Here is a 23,435-nt window from a genome sequence, read left to right as displayed (position 1 = left end):
GTGCAACTTTGGCGTTTAACCACATCATCCCTTGGCCTGAAGTCACTGTACTATTTACCCATTTTATAACAGAAAAATACTTTAATGATGAGTGTCATGGAGAATTTCAGCTCAGAATATAACCATATTCTGAGCAATTGCCACAACAGCTTCTATGACATGACTTTATAAAACATCCCAAGGCATGTCATAGGAGCTTTATAGAGTAAAAATTGATACTGAGTACTGAAAGAGATCCGAAGGTAGATGATTGAAACCTCACCAAAGAGGTAGATTTTAAGGACTGTTTTGAAGGAGGAAACAATGATACAGAAGTTCAGCAAGGTAATTCTAAAGTTTAGGCCCGAGGAAGTTGAATGTCAGGCTGTCGATGATGGAACAGCACAAATTGTGTTGAAAGGCTGGAATTAAAGGAGCTCATGTTCCTAGAGGGGCTATGAGTTGGACATTATCAGGGGATGTGCATGGGTGTTGCCAGGTCAGGGAGGGATTTGAAAGCCAGGACAGCAATGTGAAAACCAAGGCACTGCTTAACTGTGAGCCATTGTAGATCAGAGTGAGCAGAGAAAGATGGGTGAATGGAACTTGGTGCGTGTTAAGTCAGAGTCAACGGACTTTTAAATGATGCCATGTTAAAGAAAAGGAGAACTTGGGAGGCCGACTTGATATTCATCAGAATGGTCATGTTCAGAGTTAATCAATGCGGTAGGATTTCAGAACTAACGGACTTACCTGGGGCCAAATGTTGTGGATGTGAAAATAAGTAGACTTTGTGACATCAGGCCTATGTGGCCAGAATTTAAACTCTGGGTCAAAATAACAAAGGGTACAATGAAAACTGGTAGCTAGCAAGCAGACGTCCTTTCAAGGACCAAAGATAATGGCTTCGTTCTGCACGAGATTTAATAGATGGAAACTGTCCGGTTATGTAGAGACAGTGGAAGAAATGAATGAGGGGGTGGTGAGATAGACCTGGGCATTGCCACCATGTATGTGGAAAGTGCAGTGCATTCACATGATATTGCTCTGGGGCAGTGTTCAGATGAGAAAAGGAGTGGGATTTTCCTGATTTGGCCAGACCTAGGTGATTCACACCCACGGCCATGCTGTCAAAGATTTGTGGAAGCCAGAAAAACTGAACTTGACTGTTTGCAGTAAATGTACAGCATTTCAGATGTCACTTGATCCTGCAGATTGACTCCCTAGAATCTGCTTGTCAAATGATTTATATGGCTAAAAGGTTCAAGTATGAGTTTGCGCTGTGGAACTCATCTCGCACCGAAACTGGCCAGTTGTTATATCAAGATTTGGAGAAAGTATTAGTTTTTTGACGAATGTTCTGATACAGAGAGAGACTGATAGTTTCCTGAGAAATCGTGGGGCGTTGGCCAGGAAGTTAAACAAACAGTGGGGGAAAAAACAAACTTGACCTGAATCCTATGTTAAGTACATAATGGATTTGTTCGACAGTGAGGATATCAGAAGATATTCTCATTTTTAAGATTAGACACGCGGGATAATTTGGCTAGGATGCACTTCTTGAAGGGACCAGAAAGGTACAGAATTATCCATTGGATGTGAAAAATTTGAAATGAAGACAAAACTTTTTGAGGCTGGGGTGGGGAAGAAATGAAGGTCCGATTTTGCTCATTCAACCTCTCCCACGACAAAATGCACTTGTAGTGTCTATAAGATTGGTGACGGCACTTAAATGAAGAAAAATCAACATGGACATTTCTTCTGCTGTACATAAACCATGAACATTGAATCTCTTGGCAAGGATAATGTGACAGGGCATTTGAAAAGCCAAGTTATTGAAATTTGAATTAAGAGATCAGGCTGTAGAACCTGAGATCAATCTCAGAATAAAGTGTAACAACAGCGATAGATGAGGAACCTCTTCACTCACAGAGAGGTGAACTTTGTAATTCTGTACTCCAGAAAATGTGGCGCCTCAGCCAAGAAGTATGCTCAGAACGGGGATTGACATGCTGGGGTAGTCAGTGAAGCACTATTAATGTCACAGGATTAGTAATCCGGAGGCCTGGGACAATGCTGTAGAGTATAGGCTTAAATTCCACTGTAACAGCTGATGGAATTTGAATTCAGTTCAATATAATTTTGGGGGTAGGTAGGAATGTGGAGCCGACATTGCAGTCAAGTCAGCCACGACCTTATTGAATGGTGAAGCAGGCTTGAGGGGGCCAGTTATCCAACACATGCTCAAATTGATATAATCATAAACAAAGCTGGTCTCAGTGATGGTTACACCGTCACTGTTACACTATTCACCGTTATAAAAACTTGACTCATTCACTGATGTTCTTTAAGAAAGGAGCTCTGCCATTCTTATTTGATCTCACCTCCATATGACTCCAGATCCACAATAATGTGGTTTACACTTAACTGCACTCTGAAATAGTCAAACAATTTGGAGGAACTATGGATGGGCAGCAAATACTGTCCTTGCTATTCCTGCTCCTTGTTGCTATGACCCTATATGCTCTAACATATTAACCAATTTCCTCTTTGAATCCATTTGAGGAGCAGTGTATATTTTGTATCGCTTGGTGATTCTCCAAGTATCTGATGGATTTTGCATAGTTCCTTCTACCTTCTAAATGTGAGCTCCTTCCAGTGTTTAACCTTTAAGGTAGGCAATCGTTCTCGAACCTTTTTGATTGAATGCCTGCATATTAATAGCAATCACTAACCTATCTATTATTAATTGCATATTCATAATACAAAGGGCTACATGTAAAGAAGTGTTCTAATCATCTTTTTAAAAAGCTACTTCCTGACGGTTATCATGGAGATTAGATTAGATTCCCGACAGTGTGGAAACAGGCACTTCAGCCCATCCCCCTATAACCCACACACACCCCTGAACACTATGGGCAATTTAGCATGGCCAATCCACTGAGTCAGCACGTCTTTGGACTGTGGGAGGAAACCGGAGCACCCGGAGGAAACCCACGCAGACACGGGGAGAATGTGCAAACTCCACACAGTTACCTGAGGCTGGAATCGAACCCGGGTACTTGGTGCTGTGAGGCTGCAGTGCTAACCCGCTGAGCCACTGTGCTGCCCCGATGTGTGTATTTGCTTCTAACTGTGATATCTGTCAGTCCCTGGACTGGTGTTTGATACGGGCACTCATAATGTATATCCACTTGATCCAAATGCTCTTCTATTGTTAGCCTGATAAATCAAGAAAAGGTCTGGATCCTTTTGTATATTTTTCACATCACTATATAGTTGCGAGTTTCAAATTGCAATAAGTAAAAATTCATGACAAATAAAAGCATTCCAGAATTGTTTCGACTTGATGATAAATAGTGAATATCTGTTCATGACTGCAGCTTTCCCGCCTATCAGTGCAGAGAGGCATTGCTTAGCAAGGTTGGAAGAGGAATATTACTGTTCCAATTAGTTACATTTAATTTATCACCATTGAAGCTCGCGTCAGTTAGTATGCTTTTTTCCAATATATTTAATCTCAAGTTATGACAGATGATTTGGTTTGTAGATCTCCAATTACCTCTCTACTGTAGAACCCAGTTTGGAAACAATTGATATAAGGCACTTATTGTACTGTCACTGATGCTGTCATTATACTACCAGAGTATGGCTGTAATGCTGAATTACTTTAGCCTGCCTTCATGAAGCAGTGCAATCTTTCCTAGATAAGGATGAGGGGAAGGTGCACATAAAAGACTGATTTATAAAATTGAGATTCATGGAATATATAGGTCACTATCAAATTTGGTTAAAAAAGATGGCTGAAGGACAGAAGCAGCAAGTTATGATAAATAGATTAGAAGATCGCTATTAGCAGTTTCCCAAGTATTAGGACACTGATTTTTGGAGATAGATACATGATTTGAATTTGGGAATATGGCATACAAAAGGCCCTTCAGCCAATCAAGTCTATGCAAACCTAACTGCACTAATCCCACTTTGCAGCACTTGGAGAATAACCTTTAATTTCATGTGCTCATCCCAGCACTTTGTTAAAAGTTGTGAGCTCTCTTGTCTCAATGACCCTTCTGGGTAGTGCATTCCAGATTACCACCACCCTCTGGGTAAAAATATTTTCCTCAAATCCCCTCTATATCTCCTGCCCTTCACCTCATAATTGTGTCTCCTTGTTATTGACCCTTCAACTAAGGATACAGCTGCTTGCTAACCTTGCCCCTCCTAATCTTCTGCACCTCAGTCACGTCCCTCCTCAGCCTTCTCTGCTCTAAAGACGACAACCGGAGCTTATCCAGCCAGTCTTCATAGCTGAAGTGCTCCGCCCCAGGCAATATCCTAGTGAATAATCTCTGCACCCCCTCCAATTCAATCACATCCTTCCAACAGCATGGTGATGAGAACTGCATACAGTATTCCAACTTTGGCGAAACCAAAGTTCGAAACAATTCCAACGTAACCTTCCAGCTGAAACCATCTGTGCCATGACTGATAAAGGCAAGTTCTCAGTCTGCATTCTTAATCATCGTGTTAACGTGTCCTGCCACCTTCAAGGTTCTGTGGACAAGCACCCCATGATCCGTCTGTGTCCCCTAAGCATCCTCGTGTCTTGCCATTCATTGAGTACCTCCTTGTCTTGTGACTTCTTCCGATGTGCATCACCTGATATGTTTCAGGATTAAATTCTGTCTGCCACTGATCTGCTCATCTGACCAACCCATCTATATCTCATTATGCTATATATATCACGAACAGTGAGGGACCCAATATGGAACATTGCAGTACGCCATTTGACACAAGCTTCCAGTCGCACAAACAGCCTTCTACCTCTGTGCTCTGTCTCTTACCACTGTGCCATTTTAGAACTACCTTGTCGCAACAGCCAGTGGTGCCAGATGTGTTTACCTTTATTATCAGTCTCACATGTGGGACCTTGTCAAAGGTGTTTTTGAAATCCATACAAACGACATCAGCTGCAATATAAGCATAGAGCACAGAAGCAGAAATAGGCCATTCAGCCCTTTGAATCTGCCCTGCAATTCAAAGAGACCATGGCAGAACAGTTAATTCTCAAGTCTACTTTCCTGCCTTTTCCCAATATCCGCTGTCTATCTCAACCTTAAATTTACTTAATGACCAGCCTCAATAGTCTTTTGTGGCAAAGAATTCCACAGATTTTCAACCCTCAGAGGGAAGAAATTCCTCCCAATCTCTGTCTTAAATGTGTGACCCCTTATTCTGAGATTATGCCGTCTGGTCCTAGATTCTCCCACAAGGGAAAACAAACTCTCTGCATCTAACCTGTCAAGAATCTTCTAAGTTTCAATAAGGTGGCATCTCATTCTTCTGTATTACAACGAGAACAGACTCAATCTTCTTAACCTCCTGGAACTTATTTGAACTTCCTCCACATCCTTAGATATGTGTCCCAAAACTGTTCTCGGTGTTACAGCTGAGATCTGACAATTGCCTCGTACAATTTTAACAAAACCGCTATACTTTTATATTCCATTCCATTTGCCTTCCTCATTACCCAATGAACTTGGATACTTGCTTTTTGTGATTCGTAGATGAGAATATTTAAATCCCTCTGTTCTGTAGCTTTCTGCAGTCATTCTCCATTAAATAATAGCCAGCTTTTCTATTCTTCCTGCCAAAATACATTCGCTCAGATTTCCCTACATTATATTCCATCTGCTAAGTTTTTGCCCATTTGCTTAGCCTGTCAATATCTCTCTGCAGACTTTTTGATTAATCCTTACTAATTGCCTTCCCACATGGTTTTGTGTCATCAGCTACAGTATATTCTCTTTCCTCATTCAAGGCATTAATGTATTTCATAAATAATTGTGTCGCCAGCACTAATCTGTGCGGCGCTCCGCTAGCTGCAGGTTGCCAGTCTGAAAATGCCTCCCTTGTCCCAATTCTGTCTTCTATGAGTGAGCCAGTCCTCTGTTCATGATCATATACGACAGCAACATCATGGACTATTATCTTATTAAGTAGCCTAATGTGTTATAGCTTATCAAAACCCTTGTGAAAATCTGGGCACCTACTTACCTTGCAAAATTGTATCAAAATTGTGAAGTGTGACCTCACTTTGATGAAGCCATGCTGATCAGACCTTGCATTTCCAAGTGGAGATGAATTCTCTCCTCCAGAATTTCCCCAGTTGTTTCCCTCCCACTGATGTGAGATTCATTGGTCTGGAATTCCTGATATATCTCTCTCTCGCTCCTTGAAAAATGGTACCACATTAGTTGTCCTCTACCAATTCCCCTGTAGCCAGAGAAGAATTGAAAGTTTGGGTCAGAGCCCCTGTAATTTCCTCTCATCTCTCATTGCAGCATACGATACAACCCCTTCAGACCTAGAGAATTATTTACTTTTAGGCCTGGCAAAGCCTCACTCCCTACGTCAGTCTGCTCAAGTACCTCAGTCCCTGTCCCCAAGTTCTCTACGTCCATCTTCCTCCTCTTGAATGTAGACTAAAGTGAAACACTCTACCAGTGTCCTTCTGTACGGTATAAAGTTTTCCCCTGGACCCTAATGGGCCCCATTCTTTCTCTGGTTATCTTCTTCCCCTAAATGTACTTGTGAAATATCTTGGGATCTGTCAAATTTTATCTTCATGTTTTTTCATGCGCCTGTTTCCTCCTAACTGCTTTAAGTTCCCTCTGAGCTTTCTATACTCCACTGGGGCTTCCATCATTTGCTCCCTTTGCACCTACTGAAAGCCTTTTTTTTGTTCTTAACCAATTCTGAATATTCCTACACATCCAGGGTTCTTTGTCTTGTTATGTCCAAATTTCATCCCAAAGAAAACATGTTGGGCCTGTGCTTTCCCCATTTTCTTCTCAATCACACCTTCACTTTCTACTGTAGAATTTGCCAGACGTAGCTGAACGTGTTCTACTTTGGTCAGATCCTGCTTTATTTTAATAGCATCTGCCTTCCTCCAATCCAAAATTATTTTTTTTGCAAACTACCATTTTCTTTTTCATAACAGTGGTTGTTATCAATAAATTCTGCCCACTACCACCTTAAACAACTTGGCAACTTTGTTCCCAAGAATTAGATCTGGGACTGGACTGTCCCTTGATGGACCTTCTATATGTTGACACAATAAACTCTGCTGAACGCGTATTTAGAAATCCAACTCCTCTTTACACTGTGCACTTTACACTCGATAACAAGGTGGACATTATTTTAAAATGAAAGGCAGTAGGTTTAAAGGGGATTAGGGGAAAACCTTTTTCACCCAGAGGGGTCTAAAATGCACTCTCTGGGATTATAGTTGGGACGGGAAATCTCAGAATCTTTAAAAAGCACTTGACGTGTCATTACGTTCAAGGCTATGACCTAGTGTGTTGACAGTGGGTCTAGTGTATATAGTAGTATGTCCTTGATAGTGCAGACTCAGTGGGTTGAAGGGCCTGATATATTGTATGATTCACTGATTATGACTATCTCAAGCAATGTTGAGGAAGTTGAAATCCCCTGGTATAGTTACCATCTTATTATTGCACACCTCAACATGAGTAATAGAGCGTGAAGTTCCAAAATTTACCACGATTGCCAAGCTTGCAGGAGCCCAAACAATGAGGATGATTCTGATCAGCTGCAATAGGCCAACAGAATGGGAAATGACATGGCAGATAGAGTTCAATACAGCAAAATGTGAGGGGATCTGGGATAGAGTGTGGTTTAGTCAGCAGTGGCCCTCCTCCTGAGTCAGAAATGTTGGTGTGATTCTCACTCCAAGACAGAAGGACCCAGTATTCAGTGCAGGAAAGCAAACTTGTGTGGTAATGAATCCTCAGCCTGGATCGACGGGTTAGGTTAGTGGCAGATATATCTACGAAATCAAAAGATGATAATTGCAAAGAGTGGTGATCTTTGCTCACTGTTCTGAGTTCGTGTCACTAGACCCGAAATGTTAACTCTATTTTTCCCTTCACAGATGCTGCCAGACCTACTGGGATTTTTCCAGCAACTTTGCTCTTGTTCTTGTTGTTGTTGATCAACTTGCATTGTGTTACCCCATATAAAATGTGAAATGTCAAAAGCAAAACAAAACGATGCATGAGGTGAAGCAGTTTAACTAAAGGGATAGTGGCAAACAATAAATACTCGAAAGACATTGTTCCAAAGAGTGTGTGAGGACTGAAAAACCCAGGAATGTAGGGGTCATAAAGCCATAAAATGAAGGAATGGAAGTAGGCTTTTTAGCCCATTGAATTTGCTTCACCATTCGATCAGATCATGGCTATCTCTGTTTTGAATATTCTTAGTAACCCAGCTTCAACAGGCCTCTGGAGTAAACAATTCCACAAAATCAAGCCCTCAGAGGAAATAAATTCATCTTCATCCCTGTCTTAAATATGTCACACCTTATTCTGAGATGATGCCCTTTGGTCGTAGATTCTCCTCCAAGAGGAACCAAACTTTCTGCATCGACACTAACAGGTCCCCTAAGAATCCTGTATGTTTTAATAAGGTAACTTTTTACTCTTCTAAATTCTAAAGAGTACAAGTCCAACCTATTTGACCTCCTTAGAAAGAAGATCCTTCTGTACCTAGAATCAACTTAGTTAACCTTCTCTGGACTGCCTCCAATGTTGAGATTTCTTTCCTTTGATGAAGGGCCAAAACTATTTGCTGTGTTTGAGATGTGGTCTGTCTCGTACTTTGTATTGTTTTAGCAATACTTCCCTCTTCTTTTATTCCATTCCTTTTAAAGGCCAACAGGACACCTCCTTCTTAGTTGCTGAGCATGGTTGCTAACTTCTTATGATTCATGCACGAGGAGCTTCAAATTCCTCCTGCACTCCAGCTTTCTGCAATCTTTTTTCCATTTTAATAACATATAGCTCTTTTATTCTTCTTGCCAAAGTGCACAACCTGACATTTTCCACATTATATTCTATCTGCCAAGTTTGTGGCCATTCACTTTCCACGGAAACATAAGAAGTAGAATGAGAAATGGGCCATTTGGCCCTTCAGGCTTGCTTTATCATTCATTATGAATATATCCAATCATCCAACACAGTAGCCTGTTCCTCCTTTAACCTTATATCCTGTGATCCACTTAGTTCCAAGTGCTAAACCCAAACTCCTTTTTGAAACTGTGCAATGTTTTAGCATTGATTGATTTCTGTGGTAGTGAATTCTGTGGGCTCATCAGTCTCTGGGTGAAGAAATATCTCCTCGTCTTAGTTTAAGGGTATGAAGAATGACTGTGACTCCTTTGTTCTGTACATCCCTGCCATCAAGAACATCTGCCCTCCATTTGACTTGTCTAGTCCTGTAAGAATTTTAAGCTTCGATGAGAAGCCCCTTCATTCTTCTGAATGCCAGTGGTATAATCTTATCTGACGCAACCTCTCCTAATATGCCAGTCTGCCTTCCAGGAATCAGTCTGCTAAACCTTTGCTGCACTGTCCCTAGAACAAGAGTGTGCTTCCTCAGATAAAGAGGCCGAAACTGCACGTAATATTCTTGGTATGTAATGGTAGCGAGACATCCCCACTCCTGAATGAAAATTCTCTCACTATGAAGGCCCTTCTGCTATTTGCCATCTTTACTGCTTGCTGCACCTGCATGCTTACCTTCAATGACTGAAGTACAGGTTTGCCCAGATCTTATTCTACATTCCCATGTCTTAATTTATATCCATTCAGGTAATGATCTGCCTTTCCGTTTTTGCTCCCAAAGTGAATAATCTCACATATATCCGTGTAATACTGTATCTGTCTCACATTTGCCCAGTCATTCAGCTTGTCCCAATGACACTGAAGCATCTCTGCATCCTCCTTACAGCTCACCCTCTCATCCAGCTTTGTGTCATCTGCAGATGTGGAGATAGTGCATTTGATTCCTTCGTTTGAATAGGTGGGTAGCCGGAGTCTGAGCACAGATCCTTGCGACACACCACCTGTCTCTGCCTTTGGAAAAAGACCATTTATTCCTATCCTTTGATACTTGCTGACCAGTTTTATTTCCATCTCAGTATATTACGACAATCCCATGGGCTTTAATTTAAAGCACTAATCTCTTATGTGGGATTTTGTTAAAAGCCTTCTGAAAGCCCAAAGAAGCCACATCTAGTGGTTCCCCCCTCATCAACTGAATGAGTTACATCCACAAAGAATCCCAAAAGATTGTCAAGTATGATTTCCCTCTATCCCTTTCATAAATCCATGCTGTCCCTGTTTGATCTTGCCACAGTTCAGCTGTTAAATATTTTATAGTAAAGAGACCTGAAATTCCTCCACCCAGAGAATCCATTGTTCCTGGTATTATGGCAGGGTGTGGGAATGTCCTTCGTCGCCTGAGGAGCCTGGTACCGCTAGAGAAACCGGGTTTCAAAACTTATGAAGAAATAGTAGGAATAGTGGCAGCTGAGAGATGAGCACCAACACAGACTCACAACTGCCATTGGTGTGAAAGAGCACTTCACTCAACAGCAAATTGCTGGTATAAATTAGTCGTATGCAGAAACTGCGGCAATAAAGGGCCCATTGAATGGGTGTGTTTGAGAAAGAAATATGAACAGTGTACAGCAAAAGTACTGAAAGTGAAGAGTAGGAAAAAAATCTACATGTAACAATGACAGCATGGATAATCTGCTAGTTTCACTGGGAGGACCATGGCTGGAAAAAAAATCAAACTCAGTTGGGTTGAACTAAGTTGCTTGTCAGATTCTGAAACTGATTCATTGGAAAATTCTAAAGAAGCGTGCAATTATTTTCATTGGGATCTGGGAGACATGGAGAAGACATCTGTCGAATTGAAAATCAAGTGTGAGAGTCCAGCAAAATGTTGCAAGGCAGGATCAGTGCCTCGTGCAATCAGACGAAAGCTTGAGGCAGAATTAAACCTACTTGACAGGGCTCAGAAAGGATTTCCAATGATGTTGCCAGGGTGGAGGATTTGAGCTATGGGGAGGCTGAATAGACTACTTTCCCTGCAGTTTTGGAGGCTGAGGGGTGAACTTGGAGGTTTATGAAATCATGAGGGGCATGGATAGGATGAATAGCCAAGGTCTTTTCCTTCGAGTAGGGGAGTCAAAAACTAGAGGGCATAGCTTTAAGGTGAGGGGGAAAGATTTAAAATGAACATAAGGGGCAACGTTTTCCAAGCCGAGGATGGTGTGTGTAAGGAATGAGCTGCCGGAGGAACTGGCGGAGGCAGGTACAATTAGAATATTTAAAAAGCACTTGGATGGGTACATGAATAGGAAGGGTTTAGAGGATATGGGCCAAATACTGGTAAATGGGATTAGAAAAATAAGGAAAAATAAGTTCACGTAGATGAGTTGGACCAAAGTGTTCTGTTTCCATGCTGTACGTCTCTATGACACTATGACCATAATTGAGTGACACTGGTCAAGATGGGAATCCTTGAATCCAAAAATGATTGGCCCACACCTATCATTCCACTGATAGATGGAGTTATGCATCTGCACTGATTACAAGTTCGCTACTAATCCAGCATTATGCGCTGAGCAGTATGCTTTGCCTGTAATTGATGACATACTTGTTGGACCAGCTAGAGGTCTGCTTTTCAGTAAGATTGAACTTAGTCAAATCTATCTCCAGATGAATAGAGTTCCTGAGTCACGGAAATACTTGATTATTGTAACACGTAAAGTAGTATTCAATAACAAGAGATTTCCATTTGAAATCCATCTGTGCTTGGATTATTCTAACATGCCATGGATCAGATTTGAAGTGGATTGAAAGGAGTCTAGTGTTACCAAGACAATATTTTACTCACAGGGAGAACCTAAAAAAGAGCATCCTCACAAGTTAGATTTGAAGAAGTGAGGAAAAATGACTATGATTTTTAAAAATAATTTCCATACAATACTAAGGCCATATCATTGATGCCGTGGGATTATACAAGCCCCCTTCAAAAGTAAAAACTGAAGTTCACTGTGGGATGCTGTAAATCAGAAACTTAGAGATTGCTGAAGGATTTTAGATTACCTTTGCCAAATGAGTTGACAACGAACAGTCCCTATGTAGACATTTTCTACTTCGAGCAAGTAGGGAACACTCTGGCAACGGTAGGACAAATTAAGAGAGACAGTCAAAATGACCCACGACTACGTGAGTGGTGGGTGTGGTACTGCAAAGGGAGCAACCGGAACTGAAACCATTTGTCACGTGGAAGCTAGAACTATCTATACAAGGAGGAGGTCTCCTGTGGGGAATGAGGGTCATCACTCCATCACAGCTAAGGAAACGCATGTTAAAGGTCAGGATCGGGATTCCCGGAAGGTATGTTGCCTCCCTGGTGCCAGGGTCCGGGACGTCTCCGATCAGGTGTATAAAGTTCTAAAAGGGGAGGGCGAACAGCCAGAAATCGTGTTACGTATTGGCACGAATGATAAAGCCAGAAAAAGGATTGAGGATATAAAAAGTGATCTCAGGGAGTTAGGATGGAAGCTGCAAAGCAGGACGAACAGAGTAGTGTTCTCTCGTTTACTACCGGTGCCACGAGATAGCGAGGCGAGGAACAGGGAGCGGGCGCAGCTTAACACGTGGCTGCGCAGCTGGTGTAGGAGGGAGGGCTTCAGTTATGTAGACAATTGGGATGCCTTCTGGGGAAGGTGGGACGTGTACAAGATGGACGGGTTGCATCTGAACTGGAAGCGGACCAATGTCCTGGGTGGAAGGTTTGCTCGAGTAGTTTGAGAGGGTTTAAACTAGTATGGCAGGTGGGTGGGAACCTGAGCTGTATACCGGAGGTGAGAGTTGATGCAGGTGAGGCAATAGCAAGAGGTAGACCAGCTAGTGGGAAGGATTTTCCTGGGAAGGAACCAAGGGATCAGTTAAAGTGTTTTTGCTTTAATGCAAGGAGTATCAGGAATAAAAGTGATGAACTTAGAGCATGAATCAGTACCTGGTGCTATGTTGTTGTGGCCATAACAGAGACATGGGTTTCTCAGGGGCAGGAATGGTTGCTGGATGTTCCAGGGTTTAGAGCATTTAAAAAGAATAGGGAGGGGGGAGAAAGAGGAGGGAGTGTAGCACTACTAATCAGAGATATATCACAGCTACAGAAGCTTCCATTGTCGAAGAAGATCTGCCTACTGAGTCAGTGTGGGTGGAAATTGGGAACAGCAAGGGAGTAGTCACCTCGTTAGGGGTCTACTACAGGCCCCCCAATAGCAGCAGGGAGGTTGAAGAAAGCATAGGTCGGCAGATTTTGGAAAAGTGTGGACGCAGTAGGGTTGTTGTAATGGGTGACTTTAACTTTCCCAATATTGATGGGAACCTCCTTCGAGCAGAAGATTTGAATGGAGCTGTTTTTGTAAAGTGTGCTCAGGAGGGTTTCCTAACGCAGTACGTTGAGAGGCCGACGAGGGGAGAGGCCATTCTGGACTTGGTGCTCGGAAACGAGCCGGGGCAGGCATCAGATCTTGTGGTGGGAGAGCATTTTGGTGATAGTGACCATAACTGCCTCACATTCTACATAGCTATGGAGAAGGAGAGGATGAGGCAAAATGGGAGGATATTTAATTGGGGAAGAGGAAACTATGATGCGATTAGACATGAGTTAGGAAGCATGGACTGGGAGCAGTTGTTCCATGGTAAGGGAACTATAGACATGTGGAGACTGTTTAAGGAACAGTTGTTGGGAGTGATGAGTTAATATGTCCCTCTGAGACAGGCAAGAAGGGGTAAGATAAAGGAACCTTGGATGACGAGAGCGGTGGAGCTTCTTGTGAAAAGGAAGAAGGTAGCTTACATGAGGTGGAGGAAGCTAGGGTCAAGTTCAGCTAGAGAGGATGACATGCAGGCAAGGAAGGAGCTCAAAAATGGTCTGAGGAGAGCCAGGAGGGGGCACGAGAAAGGCTTGGCAGAAGGAATCCGGGAAAACACAAAGGCATTTTACACTTAGGTGAGGAATAAGAGAATGATGAAAGAAAGAGTAGGGCCGATCAGGGATAGCATAGGGAACTTGTGTGTGGAGCCTGAGGAGGTAGGCGAAGACCTAAATGAGTTTTTTTGCTTCTGTCTTTACGAAAGAAACAAACTTTGTAGTGAATGAAACCTTTGAAGAGCAGGTGTGCATGCTGGAATGGATAGAGATAGAGGAAGCTGATGTGCTGAAAATTTTGTCAAACATTAAGATTGACAAGTCGCCAGGCCCGGACCAGATTTGTCCTCGGCTGCTTTGGGAAGCGAGAAATGCAATTGCTTCGCCACTTGCGAAGATCTTTGCATCCTCGCTCTCCACTGGAGTCGTACCTGAGGACTGGAGAGAGGCAAATGTAATTCCTCTCTTCAAGAAAGGAAATAGGGAAATCCCCGGCAATTATAGGCCGGTAAGTCTCACGTCTGTCGTCTGCAAGGTGTTAGAAAGGATTCAGAGGGATAAGATTTATGACCATCTGGAAGAGCATGTCTTGATTAAATGCAGTCAACACGGCTTTGTGAGGGGCAGGTCATGCCTCACAAACCTTATCGAGTTCTTTGAGGATGTGACTAGAAATGTTGATGAGGGTTGAGCTGTGGATGTGGTGTATATGGACTTCAGCAAGGCATTTGATAAGGTTCCCCATGGTAGGCTCATTCAGAAGGTCAGGAGGAATGGGGTACAGGGGAACGTACCTGTCTGGATACAGGACTTGGATGAGGGGGTTGAAGGATGGGTCAGCAAGTTTGCAGACGACACGAAGGTCGGAGGTGTCGTTGACAGTATAGAGGGCTGTTGTAGGCTGCAGCGGGACATTGACAGGATGCAGAGATGGGCTGAGAGGTGGCAGATGGAGTTCAACCTGGATAAATGCGAGGTGATGCGTTTTGGAAGGTCGAATTTGAAAGCTGAGTACAGGATTAAGGATAGGATTCTTGGCAGCGTGGAGGAACAGAGGGATCTTGGTGTGCAGATACATAGATCCCTGAAAATGGCCACCCAAGTGGACAGGGTTGTTAAGAAAGCATATGGTGTTTTGGCTTTGATTAGCAGGGGGATTGAGTTTAAGAGTTGTGAGATCTTGTTGCAGCTCTATAAAACTTTGGTTAGACCGCACTTGGAATACTGCATCCAGTTCTGGTCACCCTATTGTAGGAAAGATGTGGATGCTTTGGAGTGGGTTCAGGGGAGGTTTACCAGGATGCTGCTTGGACTGGAGGGCTTATCTGATGAAGAGAGTTTGACTGAGCTCGGACTTTGTTCATTGGAGAAAAGGAGGAGGAGAGGGGACCTAATTGAGGTATACAAGATAATGAGAGGCATAGATAGAGTTGATAGCCAGAGACTATTTCCCAGGGCAGAAATGGCTAACACGAGGGGTCATAGTTTTAAGTTGGTTGGAGGAAAGTAAAGAGGGGATGTCAGAGGAGGGTTCTTTACACAGAGAGTTGTGAGAGCATGGAATGCGTTGCCAGCAGCAGTTGTGGAAGCAAGGCCATTGGGGACATGTAAGAGACTGCTGGACATGCATCTGGTCACAGAAATTTGAGGGTGCATACATGAGGATCAATGGCCGGCACAACATCGTGGGCTGAAGGGCCTGTTCTGTGCTGTACTGTTGTCTGTTCTATGTTCTAACTTTGGATTGTTGGACTCAAAGCACTGGCTTTGTTTTCTCTTCACTGATGCTGCCAGACCTGTTGAGTTTTTTTGTTTCATAGTCAAGCTTCTGCTTTTGAACATTTCAGCCTCCTGGTCGTTCTTGGAACTGAATAGCCTTCCCACTTATTTTTATGTCATCTGCAAACCTGGCAATAGTATGTTTGCTTCAAGTATATAAGTCAGTAATATTTTATTGACAATAAGTATGGATCCAGCACTGATCCCTGTGGTACTCCATTAGTTACACCTCCCTTCAGCCTAACTAACACTTCCGCCATCTACGATCCGACCCCAGCACCCAAGACATTTTTCCATCCCCACCCTTGTCTGCCTTCCGGAGTGACTCCCTTGTCCACTCCACACTCCCCTCCAATCCCACCACACCCAGCACGTTCCCGTGCAAACGCAGGAAGTGCTACACTTGCTCCCACACCTCCTCCCTCACCCCCATCCAAAGCCCCAAGATGACTTTCCATATTAAGCAGATGCTCACCTGCACATCTGCCAATGTAGTATACTGTATCCACTGTACCCGGTGTAGCTTCCTCTACATTGGGGAAACCAAGCGGAGGCTTGGGAAGCGCTTTGCAGAACACCTCCACTCGGTTCGCAATTTCGTTAGAGAGAAAAAGTTTGAGAGGTGACTTCATTGAAACATATAAAATAATCAGAGAGTTAGAGCCTTTATCCTAGGATGGTGACGGCGAGCACGAGGGGGCATAGCTTTAAATTGAGGGGTGAAAGATACCGGACAGATGTCAGAGGTGGTTTCTTTACTCAGAGAGTAGTCAGGGAATGGAACGCTTTGCCTGCAACAGTCGTAGATTCACCAACTTTAGGTACATTTAAGTCGTCATTGGATAAGCATATGGACATACATGGAATAGTGTAGGTTAGATGGGCTTCAGATCAGTATGACAGGTCGGCACAGCATCAAGAGCCGAACGGCCTGTACTGTGCTGTAATGTTCTCTGTTCTATAAACACGTGCACCCCCCAGTTGCGAACCATTTTAACTCCCCCTCCCATTCCTTAGACGACATGTCCATCATGGGCATCCTGCAGTGCCATAATGATGCCACCCGAAGGTTGCAGGAACAGCCACTCATATTCCACTTGGGAACCCTACAGCCCAATGGTATGAATGTGGGCTGCATGAGTTTTAAAATCTCCCCCTCCCCCACTGCACCCCAAAACCAGCCCAGCTCATCCCCTCCCCCCACTGCATCCCAAAACCAGCCCAGCTCATCCCCGCCTACCTAACCTGTTCTTCCTCTCACCTAAACCCTCCTCCCACCTCAAGCCACACCTCCATTTACCACTTAGTAACCTCATCCAGCCTCCTTGATCTGTCTGTCCTCCCTGGACTGACCTATCCCCTCTCCACCTCCCCACCTACACTCTCCTCTCCACCTATCTTCTCCTCTATCCATCTTCGGTCCGCCTCCCGCTCTCTCCCTATTTATTTCAGAACCCTCTCCGCATCCCTGATGAACAGTGTCGGCCCAAAACTTCAGCTTTTGTGCTCCTAAGATGCTACTTGGCCTAGACAATAAAATGTGAGGCTGGATGAACACAGCAGGCCCAGCAGCGTCTCAGGAGCACAAAAGCTGACGTTTCGGGCCTAGACCCTTCATCAGAGTTTATTATCTTGGATTCTCCAGCATCTGCAGTTCCCATTGTCACTGCTACTTGGCCTGTTGTGTTCATCCAGCTTCACACTTTGTTATCTTGGATTCTCCAGCATCTGCAGTTCCCATTATCTCTCCCTTCAGCCCAACTGCCTATTTTCTATTCTTTGACCAATTCTGAAAACATGCTAATATACTATCCCAAAATTATGTGTTTTTTTTCTTATATTAGGTAAACTTAGGGCGATATTTTTTCAAGTGCCATTTTAAAATCCAAACACAATACTTCTACTGGTTCTGTTTTATCCATCCTGTCTGTTACTTACTCAAAGAATTTTTAAAAAATTGTCAGGCACAATTTCCCCACCATGAAGCCATGCTGACTTTGCTTGATTATATTATCTACTTCCACAGTTATGGACTAGACCAAGTCCCCAACAAATATGTATCAAGGAGATAACCTAGACTCCAACTTTTATTTAAAGACAAGTCTAGGGTGCTGTGTTCTAGATGTAAATCGATTCGGCACACCACTCAGATTTAAGCAAAACCACTTTCCCCCTAGTTAAAATGCAGACAAAAGAAAGAAGAATTGAGATTAGTTTAACTCTACTGGAAAACTTAATTGAATAATATATTACTTAACTACCAAACAACAACTGTTCCAATATAATAATATCCCATAAACACACCTTGGCAAAGGCAAAGACAGTAAAACAGATTGTCTCACATGATTCTGGTCACAGAAAGAGAACCCCTGCTTTTAGCTGTAACACAGAGAGAGATGGGGAGATATGGAGAGAGATAACAGCTTCCACGGCCAACTTCAAACCTCAACAACTGTCGAAATCTAAACTAAAACCTTGGTTCTGTGGGAGCCTGACATGACCCATTCATACTGAGATAGTAAGAACTGCCGATGCTGGAGAATCTGAGATAACAAGGTGTCGAGCTGCATGAACACAACAGGCCAAGCAGCATCAGAGGAGCAGGAAAGCTGATGTTTTGGGTCGAGCCCCTTCTTCGGAAGTTACCCATTCATGCTGCTTTTGTTGTTACAACTTCAAAAAATAAAACCCCAAGGCCTCTCGGGCCTTTAGAGAAGAACACAAACCAGGACAAAATACACCTCTTAAAGCCATAGTATTGCCAGACCACATGACCTGCTGTTGCATCTTTTATAACAGACTGCAATATTTTCCTAATGAGAGGTTGCCTATTTTTTGTCATCCTTCCTTTTCATATGAAGTTGTTACATTGGCAGTATTCCAATCTACTGCTTGAAATGTTCCAGATTCCCGGGATATTTGGAAGATTACTGCTAGTGCATCCAGTATCTCTGTAGCTACATCTTTTAATATCCTAGTGCAGGGTACATCAGGTCCAGGATACCTATTGACCTTTAGCCCCATTAGTTTCCCGAGCACCTTTTCTCTGGTGATATTTCCTGTCTGCTTTTTGTACCTTGTTAAGTAAGTAATTTTGAGATTGTATTTGTTTCTTTTGCTATGGAGACTCATATGAAGTATTTATTTGTCTCATTTGCCATTTCCTGATTCCCCATTATTATTTTTGCAGCCTCCATCCTTGAAGGGATCTGCGTTCACTTTGACTTCTTTCTTTCTTTTCATTTCTTTAAATACGCTTTTGTTGTCTGTTTCTTTTCTATTTCTCGGCTTTGAAATCTTTCCTTATTTCTGGTTTTCCACTAACCTTGGGCACTGACTGTTGAATTGGCAGAACATTGGAGAGAATGCTTAGGATATGGAATTTTTGGTCCGATAAATAGTACTCAACATGGTGCTGTTGCCCCAGCTCCTGCTCAGGTCTCTCCCAGTTGAAATGCCAAATGGGACCCTGCCCATGCTCTTCACAGCTGCCCTGCAACATTAAATGGCTGGAGGCAGGACATCGGGGTGCCGTCTTGGATAGAAGTTCTACCTTGTAGATATCCTGGCCACTTAGAGGCCAGAAGAGTCTGAAGTTGCTGTTGGCTGGATGGCGGGTCCCCGACGAGGGGTACGGAGTGGTTGAGGGTTGTTAGGGGTTGTTAAAAGGGTGGATGAGCATTTAAGAGCGTGAAGTGCCTAGGATCAGGCCAAGGGACCTGTGAATGATGTTCCCCTACCAACTCACTTTTTCTAGGCTGGATTGTGCATCTCAACCTGACTGCCTTTCTGATTGACATCTATCTCCTTACGCAATAGAGGGGATCCCTTAAATTGCCATCAATTAGTCTCAGGAGGTCAAAGGATAGGCAGGCTGCTTGACAGTTCCCCAGAACTTCCACACATGTACACACAGTGCCCTCCAGATTTTATGTGTTTCTTCCCACCTTCGTATCTGTGGGATGGGGCTTTATAATGTAGCTCATGCAGTGCTAAAACAAAGAAGTTATCCTGAACCTTGAAATAGGACTGGAATGATACACCCAAATCTGGTGACTAAACTTAAAGAGTAATAATTTTGGTAGTGTTGAGTAATAATGATGAAATTTACCCAACTTGTTTTAAGAATGTGACATTTTATCAACAAATTTAACTAATGCTATTTTCATTGGAGTACAGGAGATTAATAAGTAGTGAATGGAGACATAAAGGATTATGATTTGATGGGGTAAGATAAACGTGGAAAGTCTGTGTTCCTATGGCTGATAGATGGTGTTACAAGGAGAATGGAATGCATTGATGTTTTGGGGAAAAGATGTAGGGGGATGTTAGGAGGAATTTTTTTAAAGCAGTGAAGGTTCATGGGCCAGGATCTTGCTGCCTGTGGAAGGGTTAGAAGCCGAGAAAATAAATGATTTCAGTCACATGAATGCATATCTCTGGGAGCTTCATTCCTCATATTGCCATTAGATTTTATTTATGGAGGTTCTGTTATATTTAGAGTGGTTTGACTGGCATTCGATGTTTTGACAAAGTTTGCCAGATTTTGTTGGCATCATGTGAACTAACGTTGAATTGATACTTGCTTAACTACTAATTATTTTTGGTAGACGCTGTAGAACATACCATATGTATGACAAAATAGCAAAATTACAAGAGAAATCTCGTTCAAAACCGAGGTAACAGAGCATCTTTTTAAAATTAACAAGAACATATAATTAACACACTTAATAGCTGTGGCATAGTGTGATTTAAAAGAATGCTGATGACCAGAAGTGAAATAAGGGTTGTAAGATCCACTATTTGAAACGGAGAAAGAGCCAATTAGATTGTACTTTGGATTTGGATGTAGTGAGAATGAACATCGCTTGAAAAAGATGGATGTTTCAGGTTAAATTGTTTTGAGTCCTGCTTCATAAATATAAAGGAGAGCTTCATGACTTACAAAGCTACTGTTCCTCCACCATTGTTCTGCAGGAATTACTGAACCAAACAACAGAATATGACCAGCATCACTGACGGTTCCCTCGTTGGATTTGACATGTTGCATTTGAGAAGGAAATGGCCTGTTTCCATCATTCCAGAGTACTTTTGTGAATCCTTGTATTTATTTCTGGGCCAAATACAGGAATTAATTTTATTTAATAGCTCCAATAAGTTAAAACTGTATCGAAGTTAGTTTTCTTCCTCCTTTGTCGTGTATCTGTTGGAGTTGCACACAGCACAACGCGTCTTGGATCAACACAAATTGACACAAAATGAGCAACTTCTAAATGTGACTGAAGTAATCAACTGTTTAATGACCATTTATGATGGTTTGGAACAAAATCACAAGGATTTGGTCAACGTGCCACTCTGTGTCGAAATGTGTCTGAACGAGCTGCTGAACGTCTTTGATCCCTATGTATGATTTACACTTTAATGTAAGTTTAGATTGTCCTAAGGTGCACTAAACTGCATGCGACATATTGGATTTTGATATGTACAGGATCAGTTAAGTAAATGTGAAGATTGTGGACTGATTAAAATCAATCCGAGTATTGTTGACATAAGGTTTCAGTATGTTCTAGTTTCATTTCAGTTCAACAGATAAAGTAGTTGACAGTTTTAGCGACTTTTGTTTTAAATCATAAAATTGAAACTGATATACTTTTGATTCCATTTGGTCAGATCTGCCCAGGATCATGTAGACATCTTGACATTCTGATTGTAATGCTCTTCACGGTGACAAATGTTAGTGCTGGAGAATGACATGTATAAAATACACAATATGAACATCATCCAGTTAATGTCAAGGAATAAACGGCCAGACGTAGAATAAATTTTCATATGACCCTCAATCTCATAGAGTCATACAGCATAGAAACACCATATCTATGCCTACCAACAAACACCAAGCTGCACTAATCTCATTTGTCAACACTTGGTCCAGAGCCTACTTTGACCTAGCATTTTAAATGCTCATCCCAGATGCTTTTTAAATGTTGAGAATACCTGCATCAAAAACCCTCTCAAGCAGTGTGCTCCATATGTCTATCACTTTTTAGATGAAAAAGCTTTCAGACTTCCTCCAAAGCATTTAATCCTCACCTTAAACTTGTGCCATCTGGTCTTAGACACATGTGCCATGGGGAATGGATTCTCACCATGTATTCTGCCCGTGCCTGTCATAATTTTCTATGCCTCAATCAGATCCCCACCCACACCTCCGCCTCCTCTGCTCCAAGGAAAACAAACCCAGCATACCAGTCTATCTCATAACTGAGACTTTTTAACCTAGCCAGTATCTTGAAGAGCATTAACTGTGCCATTGTGATATTTTCCAGGCTAATTGTCGTTCAGCTTATCTCAGTCAGATTGTTTAGTAAGCTCCATTTAGGAATAATGTTATGCACTTCACTTGGAAATGTATTAAGACTGTGACAGTATATTGGGGAATCCTTGCAAGCGGAGAGAATTTTATTTTCCTTCAGTCCAAGCTGGATATAATTCTAGGACTTGGAGATGAAAGTCCGGGGTTAATCTTTCGGTGTCCTTCTCTGCACCCCACGTGACCTCCAATTTTTCATTTGTATAAAGTTGAGCTTTGTCTGCATAAGATGTGTTCCAATATTAAATCATTTTTGCGACTGTCAATTTTGACATTCTTCATTTGGTGCGTACCCGTCATATTGATTGCAGCTCAAGTTCCTTCTGAATGTCAAAACCAAAATGTTTCATTTTGCAGTAAAATTGCAGACATTGAGCTGAAATTCGCGCTAGGGAGCACTGAAAGGCATAGATTATTTCTCAGTACCACCCTCATTAATAATTATTCCCTTTTTCTACCTGCCAGACAGGAACTAGATGCTGAGAATTACCGAAATGAAATTCAGAGTGGGTGTGTGGTGCTTCCACATTGCTCAATGCTCCTCTGGACCCCCAACTTGGACACTAGTCACCAGCATCTCCAGCCACACCCATCAGTAGCACCCCATGTCCACAGTTTTGACATGTGGCATGTTCCAGCCTCAGCACATCATGGCACATCTCAGATCTGCTTTCAGTACTCTTCTGTACTTCATTGCTGCATTTTGGATTGCAGCAGCCCCCCTCATTGCAGTGCTGCTGCCAGGGCACTTTTATATGCAGGAACAGGCACCCATTCGTGTATTGGGCCACGTTACACATCAGGACACCTTGCTTGAGCTCTCCACTCTCATTTTGTCCCTGCATGAATGCTAACAGCTCCTCTGCCTTGTCTTCATTTGCCTTGTCTTTTTATGGGTTGCCCCCTCTGCCACATCTCACAGACTCATAATGCTAGTATATTGATTAACTTTTTGTCATCGAGACCAAGCCAGACAGCTTGTCATGTTTGTCAGCAGTCATCAATCAAAGGAGTGGATGTGTTGCCGTTCAGCACCGTGATATGTTGATCTCACACCTGCAGCATGTGCCAGCTGCAGAAGCACAGAACGCGTTGCATTGTCTCCAACCTCATGGTCATGCTTCATGTTCTGAGGGGAATGGTCTGTAGTCAAGGGAGGCAGTTCCAGGCAGCAGATCTAGGTAACTCCAGGGCATTGTCTGATATCACTCGAGGGGCTTGGAGGCAATCAGTTGGCTGCTCAGAATGATCATGGTCAGGACACTATCCTCATAGGTTGTGAGAAGTCAAACGTTAGACACCTCACTACCTGTGATGCTGCTTGGCCTGCTGTGTTCATCCAGCCTCACATTTTATTATCTCTACCTGTGTTGGCTCTTTCTGCCCTGCTGTGGGCTGTTTTTCCTGGAATGAAACAAAGGGAGGGATTGAGTGAGATGAAATGAGCTGGTGCATTTGTTCGTGCTCATGTATGTTT

General features: G+C 42.7%; 1 protein-coding gene across 1 annotated transcript in view; it reads left to right on the top strand.

Annotated features, from left to right (window-relative positions):
* The window catches only part of LOC132209408 (dystrotelin-like), a 44,437-nt gene extending 23,703 nt beyond the window's left edge, over window positions 1-20,734 (top strand). The window contains exon 4 of the mRNA XM_059644497.1: window positions 20,566-20,734. The gene's annotated coding sequence lies outside the window, so the exon portion shown is untranslated. The remainder of the gene's footprint in view (window positions 1-20,565) is intronic.
* The last annotated feature ends 2,701 nt before the right edge of the window (window positions 20,735-23,435 follow it).

This window comes from Stegostoma tigrinum, unplaced genomic scaffold (assembly GCF_030684315.1).
Source record: "Stegostoma tigrinum isolate sSteTig4 unplaced genomic scaffold, sSteTig4.hap1 scaffold_91, whole genome shotgun sequence".
Lineage (NCBI taxonomy): Eukaryota > Metazoa > Chordata > Chondrichthyes > Orectolobiformes > Stegostomatidae > Stegostoma > Stegostoma tigrinum.
This window is presented reverse-complemented; position numbering and strand designations above follow the sequence as displayed.